This window comes from Trachypithecus francoisi, unplaced genomic scaffold (assembly GCF_009764315.1).
Source record: "Trachypithecus francoisi isolate TF-2019V2 unplaced genomic scaffold, Tfra_2.0 Lachesis_group11, whole genome shotgun sequence".
NCBI lineage: Eukaryota > Metazoa > Chordata > Mammalia > Primates > Cercopithecidae > Trachypithecus > Trachypithecus francoisi.
Window position 1 is genome coordinate 115,086,686 of NW_022681456.1, and position 20,398 is coordinate 115,107,083.

Consider the following 20,398-nt stretch of genomic DNA (forward strand, 5'->3'; position numbering starts at 1 on the left):
TTTTCATCAGCAGATGTGTTCTCTAGAATAGACCATTTCTTAGACCACAAAACAAGTCTCAACAGATTCAAATAAGTAGAAATCATTCCAAGTATCTTTTCTGATCACAATGGGATAAAACTAGAAATCAATAACAAGAGGAACCTCAGAAAACACACAAACACATGAAACTTAAGCAACATGTTCCTGGATGACCAAAGGGTCAATGAAGTCATGTAGAAGGAAACAACAATTTCTTAAAACAAAGAAAACAGAAATACAACATAACAAAATCTATAGGATACAGCAAAAGCAGGATAAAGAAAAAAGGTTTATAGCAATAAACACGTATATCATAAAAGTAGAAAGACTTTAAATAACTTAATGATTTACCTCAAGGAACTAGAAAAGAAAGAACAAACCAAACCTCAATGTAAGGACTGAGTATCATTTAAAAAGTAACAATTTTTTTTTTTTTTTGAGATGGAGTCTTGCTCTGTCGCCCAGGCTGGAGTGCAGTGGCCGGATCTCAGCTCACTGCAAGCTCCATCTCCCGAGTTTATGCCATTCTCCTGCCTCAGCCTCCCATGTAGCTGGGACTACAGGCACCTGCCACTTTGCCTGGCTAGTTTTTTGTATTTTTTAGTAGAGACGGGGTTTCACGTGTTAGCTAGGATGGTCTCGATCTCCTGACCTCCTGATGCGCCCGTCTTGGCCTCCCAAAGTGCTGGGATTACAGGCTTGAGCCACCGCGCCCGGCCTAAAAAGTAACATTTTTTAAAAATTGAAAAAGTTTATAAAATTCATTGAAGTTGACAATAAAAGAATAATAAGATAATTACATAATGATCACAAGTACTTCCACCTTAATATTAGATTGAAAATGTTGAAGGTAAATGTAGGCAAATATGTCATAAAGGAGTCTGTGAAATTCTAATTTACTTCTGTGTTTTTGTCTTTTCCAGGGAAACAATCAATTTTATTATTTCCTTGTTTTTCCCAGAAGGGGGATAGTCTTTTTTTTTTTTTTTTTTTTTTTTTTTGAGACGGAGTCTCGCTCTGTCGCCCAGGCTGGAGTGCAGTGGCCGGATCTCAGCTCACTGCAAGCTCTGCCTCCCGGGTTTACGCCATTCTCCCGCCTCAGCCTCCCGAGTAGCTGGGACTACAGGCGCCCGCCACCTCGCCCGGCTAGTTTTTTGTATTTTTTTAGTAGAGACGGGGTTTCACCGTGTTAGCCAGGATGGTCTCGATCTCCTGACCTCGTGATCCGCCCGTCTCGGCCTCCCAAAGTGCTGGGATTACAGGCTTGAGCCACCGCACCCGGCCCGGGGGGATAGTCTTAAATGCAATTGTGTACCAAGGATTAAGAACGAGGTTATCCTTTTCGCTCAAGCAGTCAAGCAGCAATCTTCCCAGAATTCCCTGGCAAATATTTCAGGCAACATGGAGGCTAAATTATTTATTTGTTGGGTTAATATTGACTTTTCTAGGATATACCATTACACTGATTCATGGAGCTTACCAAAGGTCCTGGGAGGGCATCCTGCCACTCTAGTTCCAAAACTGTAGCTCTTTAAGTTGATGTAATCAATCCCTTTAGTATAGGTGATGTATTGCTGGCTTTAAACACCAAATTTGCAGAAGCAAACCTGAAGATATGATTTCAAGTTAAGAAAATAAACACTATACACTATTTGCTAACATCTCCATAATTGCTCTCCTTCTTTTGAACTCACGTAAGCTTCCTGACCACAATTACCAGAATGGATTAATAAAAGTTAACATTTCTATTATGTAGTTTCTTTTAGAAAGATTAGAGCCTTCCATGTGCTGTAAGACATCACTTGGTAAATCTTGTAGAATCTATTTTTTTCTTCCAAATCTGTTTAAAATTCTTCTTTTTCTCCGTTTCGATTTAGTAACTTTAGATCTCTGCATTATGTTGTGTTTTGCACGGAGCTATTGACTTCAGCTAAGGAACCGTGAACAATAATTATTTTGCATGACTAAGGTCTGGTACACCACTGTCAGACAGGCACTTTACAGTACCACTAGTTTCAAAATTTAGAACAGAACTGTCAAACAAGCAAATGCCTACACCAAAGACTTCTATTTTCAAGCTACAGGCATGAGGTCTATGATGTGCAATAATAGTGTGAATCTTTATGTTCTTGGGAAAACTTCTGATTTGACAGTCCTGGAAATGAAAGCCTGTTACTTTCTAGAACAGATACATCAGTGGTAGCAACAGCACACATTTTCAAGCAAGGCTGAAGTATAGCATAAGTGCTGGAAAGGCGCACTGAGATTATTAAGTGGTAAAGAGAACTGTTTTTATGATGAGCAGAGGACAACCTACCCCAAACTGAGAAATTCTGATTTGACTCACCTCAATTGGACATTTTTCCAACCACTTGAGAAAACTTCTATGGAGTTACCAATTTATATTCAATTACAATTTTTATCCTAGAAACATTATATATCTAATACCAGTGTTTCCCAACATTTTACAGAACCCAAGGGTGGAACACTCTCACACATTATTAATAGGCAGGAACATACATTTTATATAAGTTAAATGTCTTTTGTCTTTTCAGCACAGCCATGTATGTATGACCCACTCAGAAACACAAGGACAAACAATTTCTGTTTACAAAGTTGACCTTTTATCCCTTTACATTTTTATAACACTTCAATTTTTTTTCTAGTGTCCTCTCTTCTGCTGATAATTCAATTCTCAAAATAACACTTTAGGATAAGTATTATCTTCCTTTCATAGACAGGAAACTGAAGAACAGACTACATGACCTTAAAATGTTATATGGCAATTAAGAAATAAAGGGAGGGCGGGAAGTATGACTGACTAGAAGGTGAGTGGGCTGAAATGCTGAGCCTTCACAGATGTCTCTGTCTTTAAGTGTGAAAAAATTTTAAATATTTCCTTTTTATAGGCCTATGCAAGTCTTCAGAATGAATTCACACTCATATATTTATTATTGTTGAATTATAAATCAGAATTCCAATTTAATCAGTAAAAAAGAGAAGTTTTGTCCTTCTGCTCATTAGCTATTCAATCTGCTTTATAAGGTACTTCCTTCTTAGGTGGAAACCCAAATAAGAAATAGCAAATTGTCCAGACTGAAAGTAATGTTTTTTCCAGGCTATGGTAGAACTAGGATAATTATCTCAGGTTTTTATCAGAGGACACCTTCTGGGTGACCATAGAAATATTGCTACACTTTAGTAACTGGATTCTCTAGTTTTAGCTTCTCCTTCATCACCTTCTACTTCCATAGAGCCTCCCCAGGACTGTCTGTTTGGATTTTCTGAAGCACAACTGGAAACCCTTAGTGGCTCCCCTTGTCTGGAATTTAAGAATTTAATGATTTCTACCTAGTCTACCATTCCAATCTTATCTCTAGAATGTGTCATGTTGCAATAAAATTGAAGTGTTTGGGAAATGGAATGGGTCTTCTACCTGGTTTGGTCAATGTCTGAGGTGTCAAGATCTTGACTGTAAGATCTACGTAAGATTCACCTGCACTCAGTGTTAACAGTACCGGAAGGGGTTATGTCACTCAAGCTTCCCTCTTTCAAGACAGTGTGGAATATTTGTTGAGAATCACTAAGCAGATATCTTGAAAATAAACATTATTCCTTAGAATACATATGGACAATTTAAAATTTCTACCTACGAAAATTAGTAATTTGCAATCCCTGGCACCCTCAAAAGAAAGTGGCTACTGAAAATGAGAGAGTTTAGCCAGGTGTAGGTAAGATAGAAGGGAGATAAAAAGAAGAGATGGTTGCTGGAATAGAAACCTGGTGACGCAGAGCCAGTGAGACTTCAGGAGCAGTTAGGGAAAGGGCTGAGACAGAGATGAAGTAGCTGGGGAGTAAGATGAACCTCAGAGGGAGAACAGATGTGACTTCAAAATAGATATGACTAAAGGAAGGAAGATGTTTTTGAACAGATGTATGGGGAACATGTACAATTTTGTTAAATGTATATAATGCATAGTGATCAAAGCAGGGTATTTAAGGTGTTCATATCCCAAGCACAATATATTTTTTTAACTATGGTCACCCTATTCTGCTATCAAACACTGAATTTATCTGTATGTTTGTAGCTTTAACTCACTTCTCTTTGTCCTCCCCACTCACCCCTCCCAGTCTCTCTTTTCTAATGGAGATTTTCATTAAGATGTTAGACATAATGTCTAATATAATCCTCCTCTTCTTTCCCCATACTGTCTTTAGTAAAGTATTCCATTCTCTGAAAAGTCTTAGGGAATCGATTTTCTTTTTGTTGACCTAGGCAAGTCTAGTCTATTGGCCTAGGCGAATCATGAGAGTGCGGAGTTGGGCTTCAACAGATGGATTGAGAACAGAAGGTTCTCTCAAGCACAGCCACATCTTGGTTAAACAATTAATGTACAATAAACATATAGCAGGTTTCGATCACAGCTCCAGTTCTCCTTGGGAAGAAACTGGCAATCATTTGATTCAATAACTCAATAACTGAAAATAACTCGAGTCAAGTGGATTTTTCTTCTGTGTGTTCTACTGTTTTCATGCCAGCAAAACCAATGCTACATCTTACTACAGAACCAGTATTGGGAAGTCTCAATCTTTAATTGGGGATTTGCTCATAGGGCAGTCTGTTTATGGAAGTCTATTTGTGACTTATATAGAAAGGTTTTTCTTTTCAATATCATCTTTAAATGCTGACTGGCTGTGAAAAATTATGCCCTCCTTGTCTGTCATCTTTTTGTAAGAGCAAAATCCTTTTCTTCTGTTCTCTTATTCAAAGAGGATTGGAAATATAGGGATAGAGTTTAAAGCTCCTATCCTGATTAAAAAAAAAAAAAGAATTGCTTCTTGCTTCAAATGAGATCTGTAAATAGGGTGCGTCATGTTAACAGTGATGGAACCTTTTCCTGTGAACACTATGAAGACTCACTCTTTCACAATCCCTGTGAACAAGGGCTTACGAAGGACAAAATAGGTATTATGGGGTCAGTAGAAAAATTATTGCTATCTTGACTGTATATGAAATTCATGATGAGGCAGACAAAGTAGAATAGGTTGAGAGGATAAATGTGTGGAGGTGGTTAATTTACACATGTTCCACCTACTCCCATTGCCATACCTGTCCTCTGTCCTGACAGAGAGTGTCTTCTTTCTTACATCAGTCTCTCTAAAATCCAGACAGCCTAACGCAGCTCCTACTGCTTCTTAATTCTGAAGCTCTCACCCAGTGAAAGGTGATGTCATTATCTGCTGAACTTTTGTAGTAAATTATATTTACCTATTTTACAGCATGCTTACATTATCTTGTAATTTGATTACTTTCGTAATCTTAACACTCCTACCAGACCATCCTAACTCACTCTTGAATATAAACCACGGCCCTAAGTTTGTTAAAGAACTAAACACACACACACACATATATACATACATACATGAATATGTGTATATTTATGTATCCATATTCTTCCTCATCTCTATTTTTGAAAATGTTCATTATGATATGTATTATTTATATATGCAATGGAATAATAAATATATGTGATCAGAAATACAAATATTGTATTATGTCCTTTATTTAGGCCCTTTACTCCCAAAATCCTCTCAAGTGGTATCAACAAAACTTACAGATCTCTTACCACCTAGGATTATTTGCTAGGATAGATCATCTCAATTTTCTTTTTTTTTTTTTTTTTTTTTTTTGAGACGGAGTCTCGCTCTGTCACCCAGGCTGGAGTGCAGTGGCCGGATCTCAGCTCACTGCAAGCTCCGCCCGTCTCGGCCTCCCACAGTGCTGGGATGATCATCTCAATTTTCATATTCATATCACAGAAATATATTCTGCTAGATTAGATGGGTTTTCAAACTATATTTTCCCATAGGATTCTGTGTTCAAATAAAATCTTAAAGATAACCTTAATATTTAAAACAATTTACAGCAATATGCAAGTCTTTCAGATGGTCTAAAATATTTAATGATTGGAGAAAATAAGTAATTTATTGGTTAGGAAATCCCTGAAGCATCTCCATGAAATCTTGGGGTTCATCTAGTCCAGCTCCTTCTTTTAACTGCAGAGGAAATTGAAGCTTAGAGAGGCTATTGTAACCTGTCCTACATTACTCAGCTAGTAACTAGAACTTACATGTTCTCAATCTAAGGACCTGCCTATTGTATCACTCTCCTAATTCTTCTTTGTGATTATTTTAGAGCATTACATTTCTTGGACCTAATTTCAGAGTGTGACATATGTCCCGTTTGAATCCTAGAGCTCCTACACTCTGCTTACATCCACTCTTCAAAGTCTAGGGTCCTGCTTCATTCCAGATCCCAGGAAAGGCTTTCCTACCAAGAACCCCTGTCACTCAATGGCTATGCTCCGGACCTCCTCAGGGCTTGTCCTCAATGTCTGGTCTGTTGTTCAGCCATCTGCTCATCACCTATATTGCTTCTCCTTTGACAGATAGTGAAGATTTATTTGAACCTGAAGATCCTTATATCTTTCCTGACTATTCCACATTTGGCCTGATTTTGCAATGAAAAGCACTCCAGACTCCACATGCCTGTCTCTGAATTTACCACCCTCAGGTTGAGCAACAAATCTAGACTTTCCCCCTATTCTTCTGTTTTCTCTGTCTTGCTCCAATGTACAGGGAATAGAGCTTGAATTCATTCCATCTTGGTCCTCTAAGAATCAGGTGGGGTGAAACCTCTCTTGCTTTCTCCTCCACACACACACACAAGTGTACAATGTACTAAGACGACAAATAACTACATGCTCATAAGCAGAACAGGTAATATCAACTTCAGTGGCTTAGAAAAAGGAAAGATCAACATTGGTGAAAATAAACAACAAAAAAAATGCTTTTGAAGAACATCTCTTCCCAGTACCACTGGATAGAAAGTCAGGGGAAGGAGCCATATCAGGGACAATATGAGCAAAAGAATCATCAGAAATATGGAGATAGACTTGGACTGAGAAAAAAGGTGAAACATTTATATAGGGAATTATTTCAAGACTATTTTTTATTGGAGTTTGCAATTAATGATTTTGTAGAGTCTATTACTATAACTTTGATCATAAATCCTTCAAGATTTCTGGTTTTGATTTAGTTGATTATGACCACATCCTTCTGTTTACTTGTTAGTCATTAGGTGGGTCTTAGGCAAAACTATGAAGTAGGTAATAATTCATCTGTCAGCAAAGGTCAACCAGACTTTTCTCTGCACATAGAAAAACAAGAAAATGTCTGCAATGCTATCATGGATCCAGCTAATAGTCAGCTGCCATGGTCTGAATATGAAAGACCATGGTAACTACCTGAATCCTGAAGCTGATCTCAAAGACGCTGGGATCTTTCCCTGCCTGACTTCTCTCTGTATATTTGTTAAAACTTTTTATCTTGCAGGTATGACAATACCCCATACAAATTCAACTAAAATGGATTTATTGACTCGTATAATTAGGTAGCCTACAGGTATGTCTAATTTTTGTAAGGGCTTGAATCAAGTGTCATAAAATGAAATTAGGATCTTTCCCCAGTTCTCTGCCCTGCTTCATTGGTGTTGACTGCATTCCAGGCAAACTCTCTGCTCATGCTTGGAAGATAGATCTGACTCTAACAGCATACTAAGTCACAGAATTAAACCTTCTTGACCGTAATTTGTTTTAATTGGATCTGTTATCTATCTCTAAAATTAGATAAAATGCACTGAATATCTTACACTAGATGAGCCTACCTGGAAGGGCAGGGATGGAAGTGAATCTCAGTCACCTATCAGTTGGGAAACTTGGGAAGAGTTTTAAGAACGGGGTAAGGATGTTTGTATTCTAAGGGTATAAACATATGTCCACTAAGAAATAGCAATTTTCTATGACTCTTTGTTCCTCTCCTTCCTTTTATTGTTTATTTCTAGAACCAGGTGGTTAACTGGGGTTGAATTTCAGTTCTGCCATATATGTGTGTGTGTGTATATATATGTATATTTATCCGTAGAATCTCAATTGTTAGTGGAAGAAGCTGGCTGTCAACAGAAGTCAGTGTGAGGTGACCTCAGGCAGGTTATTTAACTCCACTAGGTTCCAGTTTCCTCATCTCTAAGGAAGAAATAATAATCCCTACCAAATAAAATTATTATGAGTATTAAATTAAATGAGAGAGAGATATATATATCTGCCATACACCCCCCACACACACATATGACCTTCAATAAGTTATTTGACCTCTCTATACCACATTTTTCCCTTCTGTAAACTAGAGATAATCATTGTACCTACCTCATGGGGTTTTTGTGATGATTAAATAAATACATAAATAAATAAATAGTGCTTAAAACAGGGCCTGGTGACAGGTGAAGCCCGGTGGACTTCCTGGGCCAAGTGGGGAGTTGGAGAACTTCAGACATTCCTTCAGATGTTCAGATGTGTCCAGCTAGATGTTTCCATCTAGCTAAAGGATTGTAAACACACCAATCAGCACTCTGTGTCTAGCTAAAGGTTTGTAAATGCACCAGTCAGCACTCTGTAAAATGGACCAATCCGCACTTTGTAAAATGGACCAATCAGCAGGACATGGTTGGGGCCAAATAAGAGACTAAAAGCTGGTCACCGGCACCAGTAGAGGCAACCGGCTAGGGTCCCCTTCCACGTTGTGGAAGCTTTGTTCTTTTGCTCTTCACAATAAATCTTGCTGCCGCTCACTCTTTGGGTCCGCACTACCATTATGAGCTGTAACACTCACTGCAAAGGTCTGTGGCTTCACTCCTGAAGTCAAGCGAGACCACGAACCCACCTGAAGGAAGAAACGCTGGACACATCTGAATGTCTGAAGCAACAAGCTCCAGACACACCATCTATAAGAACTGTAACACTCACCATGAGAGTCGGCGCTTCATTCTTGAAGTCAGCGAGACCAAGAACCCACTGGAAGGAGCCAATGCCGGACACACTGGCACATGGAAAGTATTCTCTTGCATTTATCATTATTATTATTTGATTATATCACTTTCTGCGATTCTCACTTCTTCTTTCTCATTTGTTGAGTTTCCAGTTCCTTCAAATTGCCTTACTCAGGGTTCCCAACGGAACTAATTTCTAGTTTTTCCAGTCTTCTCTGGCCTGTCAATACCTATGTCAATAACATTTTTATCAGTGCATTCTTTCTGTGATTTACAAAGCTGACCAGAAACCCTACAATCATACATACAGAACTTGTAGAAACCATGGAAGCCATCTATTCTAGTAGTCTCCAAAGTCGGGTGGACAGGAATCTTGATCCATTGACGTCAAGGGGAAAATCTATTAAAATTTATATGTCTATGAAAATCTATTAAAATTAAAATCTATGTAAAATTTATAAATCTATTAAAATTTTTAGTGTAAAACTTGAAAGAAATGGGATAATTCTTAAATGAATGCATTCAAAATACTACATACTTATTATTTAAAATAGTCAATATATTAAAGGGCGCATGCTCAGTTTTTTCTTTTTACTAATAAAATGGTACAATCACAAAAGTTGGAAGATGAGTGATTTCATCTACTCCTCTTACATCACAGAAAAGGCAAGGGACACAGAGAAGGGAAGCAACTTATCCAAGATCTCAATTGTTAGTGGAAGAAGCTGGTTGTCAACCGAAGTCAGTGTGAGATGGACCTCAGGTAGGTTATTTAACTCCACTAGGTCCCAGTTTCCTCATCTCTAAGGAAGAAATAATCCCTACCGAATAAAATTATTATGAGTATTACATTAAATGAGAGAATATTTAAAGAGGGTAGTGCAGTGCTTGGCACAATCAAAAGTTCAATTAATGTTAGTTCTCTTCCTTTCCTCAGGGTAAATGTCTTCTTCATCAAATGACACTGCTTTTCAAAAACTAGATAGTAGTTTAGTTTTAGACATTCAAAAACTAAATAGTACTGCACTATTTCGTGGTGATAAGGTTATATGTTACTAAGATCTTTGCAATTTAAAATAGATTTTTAAAGGCTGCAGGCATAAGAATAAAACCAACAAACTCAAGCGTCACAGTAGGCTGGTGGCTGAGAGATGTAGGAGTAAGGGGCTTCTTTGCCACCTTTGGACCAATACTGGTGTTGGTCCCAGAATTCTCTGTCGGAGAAGTTTAGGGGCAGTGCTCTGTTTGGGAAGGGGAATCAGGAACTTATTCTAAAGCTGGTTGCAAATATACCATTTACTTAGATGTATTTTTGTTTGGAGTAGTACTTTTAAGGGATGTTTCTATTGTTTCCCCTTAACCCCCGACCCCGCAAGTCCCCCAGTCATCACTGGTTGCAGACACTGGCTATCACATATCTCTGAATTACTAGCTTGGTCTTTCTGTTCCTACTCAAAATCCTATGCAAACAACAATACATCTCCTTCGTATTCATATGTGCTCTAAATAGCCACTATACTATGCAAACTGTTCACTTTCAATTTAATAAGTCTTCTCATCCCTAAATCAAAACTAATTAGCTTTGTTTTTCAAATTGCTGACACTGGGGGTCTTCGCTATAACAAACCTGTGTGTGATTAGTGATATAACGGCTGGTGCTGAGCTTGGGCAAATATTTATAGAGTAATCATATTGGATAGGGTTGAATAACCTCTTGGATTAAATGTGAGCTTCTGCCAGGCGATGCTGCAAAATTGTGCTAATTTAATGGTACAGTCCATTGTTCCGTCTGCCGACATAACCTCTGTAGACACTGATACAAATATAATCAAGGATATTAGGGCACAGTATGGCTCCTTTATTGGCACTCCTGGCAGTAATGTGCCAGAAGAATCCAAATATAAATTACATGATAGGTAAATAGAAGTACATACAGGGAGCAGATCAAATATACACACACCCAGCACAGGGAGGAGCCTAAGGTAAGTAGTCACTGATTACATTGTTGTTGTGCCATTAGTATATTAGACACAAAAGGAACAATTTTGCTTTTATTTACTTTCAAGAGCATTAAACAGATCTTAATTGGGTAAATCAGCTGTAGAGTTAAAGGCGGATTGTTTCTAGATCAAGCTATATTGATATTAACTCCAACTTCTCACAGAGACAAGGAAATGAGCCTGAAGATACAGTGTTAATTCTTAATATGTAGCTCTTAATGTGTAGCCTGAAAGGAAACTCAGACCTTGGAAGAAAGAGATGAAGGCAATAGTTTTCCCAGATTTATACATGTAAGCAATGACCAAGTGGATACTAGAAATCCCATCTTCACATACCCTGCCCAGTGCTTTCTCAACCAGATTATAGGGATCCATAAAAGTAAAATACTGTAATAGTGACCTACAAATGACTTGAAGAACCTGGGTCATTTCCTTATGCATATTCATTACTCATCATGTTATACAATTTTTAATTTAATAAAAGTTATATATTTGATATGTATTGGTAAAAAGACCTTGATAGCTTTTTATTCACATTGATTAATTGCAATTGCACCATTTTAAAAATACAGCTTCACTGTCTGTCTTAGACACTCCAACCGGTTAGCTATATTTAGATGTGAGGGGGAGGCAGAGTAATTCTTAAAGGGTTCTATGTTTCTTACAACTGACTTGACTGACAGTCCTTAAGTGCTATTTCTTTCAAAGCAAATATGACTCACAGCCCTTAGGTAGAGTGTGTGCACAGGCTAGAAATATTGATCTGTCCACATCCTAGAAACATTCAAACACAATAAAAAAGAATTTTTAACTTAATTCTGAATAATGCAATAGCAAAAACATATGAACAGGACAAAATCGACAATGGTAATGTATCTGTAATGCTTTATAATGTCAAGGATTTAATTTAAACTCAAGAAACAGCAACTATCTTTCCAGCTCGAACTCGCCCTCTTCAGCTTAACTGTGACAGTTCTTAGAACAGGAGGTGCCTAAAGAAACTAATTTAAAGATATAAATAAATATGCATTTATTTAAGTCATTGAGTACAAAGTACCCACTTTATGAGTAACTCTAGTCACCAGCTTAATATTTAGAAATGAGAGCAACCAGCAGGCAGTTTGGTTTGGTAAGACTTCCCTTTAGAGTTTACTGATAATGGAATGAAGAACTGTTCCCCATTACTCCACATCACCACTGGCCAGAGCTCTGTGGAGGAAGAGGCAGGTTTCAAATGATAACCCAGGACCCTGAGGTTCCAGTCAATAGATGCTCCCCTCCCTTGTGTTTCCTGAGCTACTTGGAAACCCCTTTTTCTTCTTGCCCATGGCCAGCCTTCTTGCTACAATTATTTCTGGTTCCCACAGAAGGCAACAGAAAATAATCAATACTGCTGTGGGTTACAAAACATGAAGTTTTCTCAGATTTGGCACCACAGAGGTGCCAGCAGCTGGATTCTTCTTCCTTCCAGCAGTGGTTCAGTGACAGATTTGCAGGCTACACTTCTGTCACTCATTACCTTGAGTAGTATTTTGTGTTTTTTTTTTTAAGTTAAGTTTTCTACAATTAGCTCTGTTTCCATTTAATAAATGTATATAATCCTTTCCTGGGGTGATGCAGATATGCTTCCATCCAGTTACATGACTTGGGGAGCAGCTGTCATTGAATGAGAGAAAAATGGACTAGAGGCAGGAATTACTGGTGAGTGTGAGTTGACAAAGAATATCCCCAACAGGCAATTTCCATGCCTGCTGACTTCTGTCTCCCAGCCCAGTCTCTCTGCAGGTCATTGCCTTCCTTTTTTACCCAATCCTTTCCCAGTATCCCCTAGCATTCTTTGGTTCTTCCCATAGAGATCAGAGTAGCAGCTGGAAAAATATCTGCTTAGCCTTCATCACTACACTGTAATCAGCCCAATCCTTAGACACAGATAATTTCAGGGCTTGTATTTAAGAAGTTTAATCTCCATACTAAATCAATTTATTTTCTATCATAACACTGTGACTAGTGCAACCAAGTTTCCACAAGACTATGTTCCTGTCCCTGACCACCTTTATTAGCTGGGCCCTCACCTAACGGCAGAGACTGTACGTTTGCATGCCACCAAAATTCATTTGTTGAAGGCTCATCTTTAATGCAATCATATGTGGAATGGAGGTAATTAGGTCATAAGGGTGGAACCCTCATGATGGGATTAGTGGCTTTATAAGAAAAACACCAGAAAGATGATTTCTCAGTCCACTAAGAGGATATAGCAAGAAGGCACCGATTTGAAAACCAGAAGGCCTTAACCACAAACTGAATCAGCTGGCATAAACTTGGACTTCCCAGCCTCCAGAACTACAAGGAATACATGTTTATGGTTTAAGTCATCTGGTCTATGATATTTGTTATAGCAGCTTAGACTGACTAAGACATCTAGTTTGATCCCAATCCCTACATCTGGGTTCTTGACATCTACTACTGAAGAGTAGAATACCTGCCTCTTTGATCTCTGCCAGTTGTCCACTGTGTATGGCCTGTAATAACTACCTGTTCCACCTCTGCTTAAGGTAACATGTGAGTTTCACTCGAACCTTGGTTTATATCATGTCTGTTCTTTCCCCTTTGACTTATCTCCCAATTTCAGATTCCCTTTCTATATTCACATTCTTGTCCTCCTATGGCTAGATTAATACTCTGGTTTTAATCCTATTTTAGAAGCCCTGGCGGTATCTATGAATTTATGGTCCTGGTCTTTGTCTCTTCAGCACTATACTCCAGGTATAACAAGTGCCATATAAGCAATAAAACCATAAAAGATAATAGTAACTTATACCTGTTAAATACCCGGTAGGTATTAGGAACTGTTTTTGTTTGTTTGTTTTTTGAGACGCAGTCTCGCTCTGTTATCCAGGCTGGAGTGCAGTGGCGCAATCTCAGCTCACTGCAAGCTCCGTCTCCCAGGTTCTCGCCATTCTCCTGCCTCAGCCTCCCAAGGAGTTGGGACTACAGGCGCCCGCCACCATGCCGAGCTAATTTTTTGTATTTTTAGTAGAGGCAGGGTTTCACCGTGTTAGCCAGGATGGTCTCAATCTCCTGACCTCGTGATCCACCCACCTCGGCCTCCCAAAATGCTGGGATTACAGCCATGAGCCACTGCGCCCAGCCAACTAGGAAATGTGTTTTTAAGCTTTATGTTAACGTGTACAACCACCTTGTCATTTATGCAGGGCTGATAGCCAGCTGATGGGCATATGAATATAGCATTCCCAGCTGTGAAAATACTGCAATGCTTTCTCACGGGTTAGTAAATACCCACTGCCCCAGTCTCCCAAAGACCTCCCACCTGACGTCCAAGTCTTCCAGGCTTTCTTACCATCAGCTGCTCCCAAGCCCCATAATCCAACAATCAAAAGGTTGATTCCTGGCACAGTTCTCTGGCCAGTGTTGATTCTGATTGGTTGCTGCCATGCCACGCTGGCTGTCAATTATTTTCAATATCAGCTCCTCACAATCCATATTATGCCTAATCTACATATCAGTAAATTGAAGCTCAGAGAAGTATACTCACTCAAGGTCATAAATTAGTAAATGGTAAAGCACAGCCTCAAACCTATATCTTCCTATCTTTGGAGACGATTCTGTTTCCCCTATACCAGATAGTTCATAGATGCAAAGAGGAGTTCTCCAAACTTGCCTGATAGCACGAGTAAGTGTTTTGTCGAAATTACAGCTTCCCGGGCCACTCCCCCTGGAGATTCTGATCCCAGCCAGTCTAGTTCAAGGCTAGAATTGGTGTTTTCAAAAAGGTGAATTTTATGGTTATACAACCTTTGAAACACTGCACAGGGGCATTTTCTTTCAGAGTATAATTTGAGAATGACTGGAAACATTGTAATATCTTCATGTTTTAAGTGAGCAAGTAAAGACTGTATCACAATTCCCAACGTGGAGGAAATGTTTTTTGAATAAAATGGGATGTGTGTTTCAGGCGGTAGGCTACTTGGTGGTTATTTTAGACGGGGTGGTGTAATTTAAAAGTACAGGCAATCTTTGACAGGTCTGGAAACATCATTAGTGACAACCAGTGATGAGAATGAAGCAAGATTTTGGTTTACCAATAGGTCAAATGAAAAGGACATAGAATGAAAGCTAAAGCTAAAATAAAAGCAATTTCATGAAATGTAGAAAGGGGGCACTGAGTTTACTGAGGAAAATTTTCTAACTGTAAAAACCATTAATTTACCCAAATAACAATACAGAATGTACTTTGCAGAAAAATAACCTGTAAAAAAAGAACTTAAAGGAGATTACATGTATAATGTTACCTGTGATGGCCATTGGTGCTTTGTCTCTGCGTGTTGCCATCATTCTGCAGTGGTGTATTTTCTGTTAATATCTGACAATATGATTTGTCACATAAAGCCTTTTTAGTAGCATCCCTCCCTGGACACTTCTCTCCCATTTCTGCTGTTAGCCAAAGTTAATCATGAAACATAAAAAGGTATCCAGAAAAAGGCAAGTGCAGTATCACATATTAATTGCACACAGCAGGTTTATGATGCAATTCTCTTTCACATGATGAAAAGGCTAAGAGAAAAAAAAAACAGAGAAAAAAGAGCAAAATAGATGACCAATTGTCTCTAGTCTGGTCTTCTAATAGGCACTGATTCATTAAATATTTCTGAGGGCAACAGGGTCATCTAACCCAATAGAACTTCCTAAGATGTTCTTCCTGACATGTAAATCAGCAATAAGCAGGAGAAACCTACAATGGAGCTGAAATTTACTACCACAGGACGTGGCCCAAGTTGGGCCGGTTCTCTTCCAAGTGACAACCCCTGCCAAACGATTTAACACCTGCTGCAGTTATCAGCACACATATTTCCTTAGACAACTGAGAAACAACTCACTGGATAAACCAATAAGTAAAATACAGTGCCAAACATATCCTCAGCAAGGCTGATAAAACATTTAAATAAATGTAACTGAATACTTCCAAATGGCACACCTGACAATGACAGGGAAGCATAGGAGTGGCAGCCTTAGGGAGGAAAACAATATATTAGGCTTTTTAAATTTTTCTATAATTCTACAAAGCCAAACCCATATCTAACCACACCCTCATTATCTGCAAACAATGTGACTTCCTACCCTGGGGTGAAGAAATATGAAATGCAATAAAACAACAGCAATAGCAATAGCAAACCTTAGAATTGCATGGCACAGAGGACCTGGAATAAAGAATGTTGCCCTCCCTGATTTATCTGAGTAAAAATCAAAGCTTTTCTTCATTTATTTGTTAGTTGGCTTTTTTCCCCCTCTAGTACTTAACACCTGTACGAAAGTCCCTGACTCTAGAGGCAGGGCTTATCTAATGAGGTGTGTCTACACAATTGGAAGCCCAATTCTAAATGAAAATTGCACTGTGCTGTGAGCACAATCCCTCCAGGTTGGAGAGAGCATTTATAAAGCAGCAGGGTTGGTAGCCAGTGTTTTCTCTTTAAGAAGGGGCCTGTAGGGTTACCACAGTTGGGAGAGAGAGAGGTTGACCTAGAGCTATGGGCTAACGTGATAATTCTCCTCCAAATTAGTCATATTTCTCCAGGTTACCTTCATAGATAGTGAGCAAAGGCAGATATAATCCCTTTTCTAATTGTAAACCAGCGCAAGCCTAATTATATTCCCATTTACCCCAGATACTCTAAAATCATAGGCTTTCTGTTTGCTAATTCCTCTTATTCATGGTTTTATGACTCTGGAGGAGGCTTTGGGGAGTACAAATGGAAAAACAGTGCAGTGAGTTAGTTCCACATAGACATTAACTATGAAAAAGTAATGGCATGGAGGAGAAAAGCGGGTGGAAAGAAAAAATCTCATATTTAGTGTACTCTGATTTCAATCCAAACTGGATGAGTGTTTTGAAGCCTTGTCTAGTAAGCACAGTAGCTGAGGCCATAGTTGCAAGAGTACACAGCAGTGTTTTAGTCATCGAGGCTGTATTTGTTAACAATTAAACAGCCTTTCTGTGAGAAACTTTACTCCCTTTGTCTTAGAATGCCTATTATCTTTACCTTAGTTGACATTTTACGTAATTTTTGAGTATTTTTATGTCAACCTATTAACACTAGCCTGAGGAGGGCTCCATGCACCAAAGCTTATGGGGTCATGCTAAAGACCATAAGGTGTCAGGAACAGACAAGTAGGACAAAGGGTGATGGTTGCAGCGGCAACCAAATTCATTCAAGTCTTTCCAGATAATGTTACCTCCATGTTCCTTTCTCCCATCCTCATGCACTTACAATGCACATGCGTGCATATGTGTGTGTGTGTGTGTGTAAGAGAGGAAGAGAGAGTTATCAAACTACATAATTCTTGATGGAAAAATGAACACTCTAAAATTGATTTAAATGATTTATTCTGGGTTTTTGGTGTAAGCAAATAATAAAAATCTTCCAAGTTATTGCCAAGATCACGCAATCTTTGTCTCTTAAGTTTTCCCAAGACCACACCTAAAAAGGGGGTTATGGCACCAGTGTTTGGTGTCAGTATCATGGAAGGCCAGGCATTATTTTAGTTTGTAGTTGCGAACATGTTCATTCCTGGTTGAACAGGTCAGTACCAGTTCACGAGATAGAGGAGGAACATGAATTAAGTTTGAACAGGTGCCAAGTAAGAATTCTGAAAGAAAAAGCGTTTGCCACTTCTGGAAATGTAGGCATTTCTGGTGGAGACACATTACTTCAAAGCTATATGGGCCCAGGATTTGTTCCTCCACTGCTACAGGTCAAGGAATTTAATGGTCAGCTCCTCCAGATGATAATAAGGCCCACACTTATGCTGAAACAAACACAGCCTCACCTTACAACGCTGTAAACAAACTGAGAACAGGGATGATGTTTCACTCATTTTTGTACCGCTCCCACAGCCTAGAAGGATTGCTTGCATAGGTTAAATACTCAAGCAGCATTACTCAAATTGGTAATAGAGGGCAAATTTAATAATTTTCCATGAAAATTTTTGCTTCAAAACAGACAGGTGGTTTGCGTTTTATTTTTTGTTCCTTGGTGCTTTCTTATCCAGGTCGGGAAACACTGGGAAATTGAATTTAAATGTGAAGGTTGTCTGGTAAATATGGAATCAGAGAAATCGAAATCACATGGTCTCAAAAGATGATATTTTTGTCAAGCTATGAAGGCTGGTGAGTCATTCCTCTTCACTAAGGGGTTATGGTTGCCAATGTAATCACATATTTATATACCCTTGTCAAGTTACATTCTTTCTTTTGAATGCCATACTCCTGAAACACATTCATTCTTACCCTGCTTTTTGTTTTTCTGGATTCCACAAAACTCTATTATTTGTATTTATCGCCAGGTTCTACATTTTGATCTAATCTTTATCATTGTTTTCCTACCAATCTGCAGAATATTCTCCAAATAAGTTGTTAATTTTAATGTTTAACTTAGGACCTTTCTCTTCTCACCTGTCCTGCTGACATTCTCAGACCCTTCAACATCTCATTCAATTTGATACACAACAGTCACAGGTAAGGCAATGGATTAAGGGCTAAGTGGATACAAACACTTATAAGATAGGGCCCTTGCTTTCATCATGTGGTATCAAAGATGACTTGATGAACCTGTAAGAAACTCTAGAGTAGGGTGGTCACATGCATGGGTTCTGAAAACAAACTGCTTGGATTTACTTGCCTTGGCATTTGCTAGCCGTGTGATCTTGAGCAAAACTAACTCAACTCCTTTGTGACTATTTCCTCGTCTATAAAAGAAGAATGTTAATAACAGTTTCTACTTTTTAGGATTGTAGTGATAATTTGATTAGTTAATATAGCTAAATTTCTTAGAACTATCCCTGGTAAACAAACAAAGCTCAATGTATTTGCTATTATTATACACTTCTTTCTCAACTTTTAAAACCTTCGTATTTACTTCTTTTCAAGTACCCATAGGCACACAGACACCTTGTAAATTATCATCATATGAGGGGTCTTCTTTTCACCTTATTCTCTGACTCTGCTAACCATGGAGATGTGGATGGGCAATAGTTCTTCATGTTCATTCTTTCATTCACTCAACAATTATTTATTGTCTGCTCTGTGCTAGGCTCTTTTAACACTGAAGATATAAAGATAAACAAGATAGATATAAAGCGTCTGGCCTCGTGAAGTTCTGCTAGAAGAGAGAAGCATATACAAATACAATAATAAAAAGGTAGTTAAAAATGTGATGCCAGATCTGTGAAGAAAATGAAAGGGGTATTATGTTAATAAATGGCAGTAGGAAGATCATTCGTGAATGATCCAGACACATCATGAACTTTTCATCCTGATGAGATTAGTGAAAAAGCCCAAGAAAGAAAATCAAGAAGGAAACAAAAAGAGTTTGATGTTTTAAGGAACAGAATGAAGCCCTGTGAATGGTACAAAATGAGATGGGAGACCAGGCAAGGAATCTACTTATGTGAGTAAATGGAGACCATGGTTTGGGGTTTGGATTTTACTCTAACCCAAACAGGAATTCATTAAAATTGGATATCCATATGCAGGAGAAGGAAACAGGGCTCCTACCTCTCACCACGTACAAAAAATCAAATAAAAAGGAATTGAGGACTTAAATCTAAGACCCCAAACTATGAAACTACTAGAATAAAACATAAAGGAAACACTTCAGGCCATTGGTCAGGGGAAAGCTTTTATGAAGAAGACCTCAAAAACACAGAAAACAAAAATAGACAAATAAGATTATATCAAACTAACAAGTTTCTGCACAACAAAGGAAATAATTAACAAAGTGAAGAGACAACACACAGAATGGGAGCAAACATCTGCCAACTATTCATCCAACAGGAGTTAATATCCAGACTATACAAGAAACAAACAACTCCACAGCAAAAAATAATAAATAATAATAATAATCTTATTTTAAAGTGAGCAAATAAGCTGAACAGACATTTCTCATAAAAAGGGATACAAATGGCCAAGAAGCCTATGAAAAAATGTGCCACATTATGAATCATCAGGAAAATGCAAATCAAAACCACAATGAGATGTTATTTCATCCCCATTAGAATGACTATATTCAAAAAGACAAAAAAATAACAAATGCTGGTGAGGATGTGGAGAAAAGGGAACTCTTACACATTGTTAGTGGGGATGTAAATTAGTTCATCTATTATGGGAAATAGTATGAATGTTTTTCAAAAAACTAAAAACAGAACTAACGTATAATCCAGCAATCCCGCTACTCGGTATGTATTAAAAAAAAAGGGACATTAGTAAGTCAAAGACATATCTCTACTCCTATGTTGATTGCAGCACTATTTGCAATAGCCAAGATATGGGAACAATCTAAGTGTCCATCAATGGATGAATAAAGAATATGTGGAATATATAGACACAATGGAATACTATTCAGCCGTAAAGAACAAAATCCTGTCACTTGAAGCAACAAGAATGAGCTTGGAAGACATTAAGTTAAGTGAAATAAACCGA

At 38.2% G+C, this 20,398-nt stretch overlaps 1 long non-coding RNA gene across 1 annotated transcript; it reads right to left on the reverse strand.

Annotated features, from left to right (window-relative positions):
- Positions 1–1,507: 1,507 nt before the first annotated feature.
- On the reverse strand, positions 1,508–15,473 carry LOC117090443. The gene is made up of 3 exons (XR_004440010.1): positions 15,216–15,473; positions 8,883–9,135; positions 1,508–1,628 (listed from the first exon to the last, which is right to left on the reverse strand). It is a non-coding gene; the product is annotated as an uncharacterized LOC117090443 (long non-coding RNA).
- Positions 15,474–20,398: the final 4,925 nt, after the last annotated feature.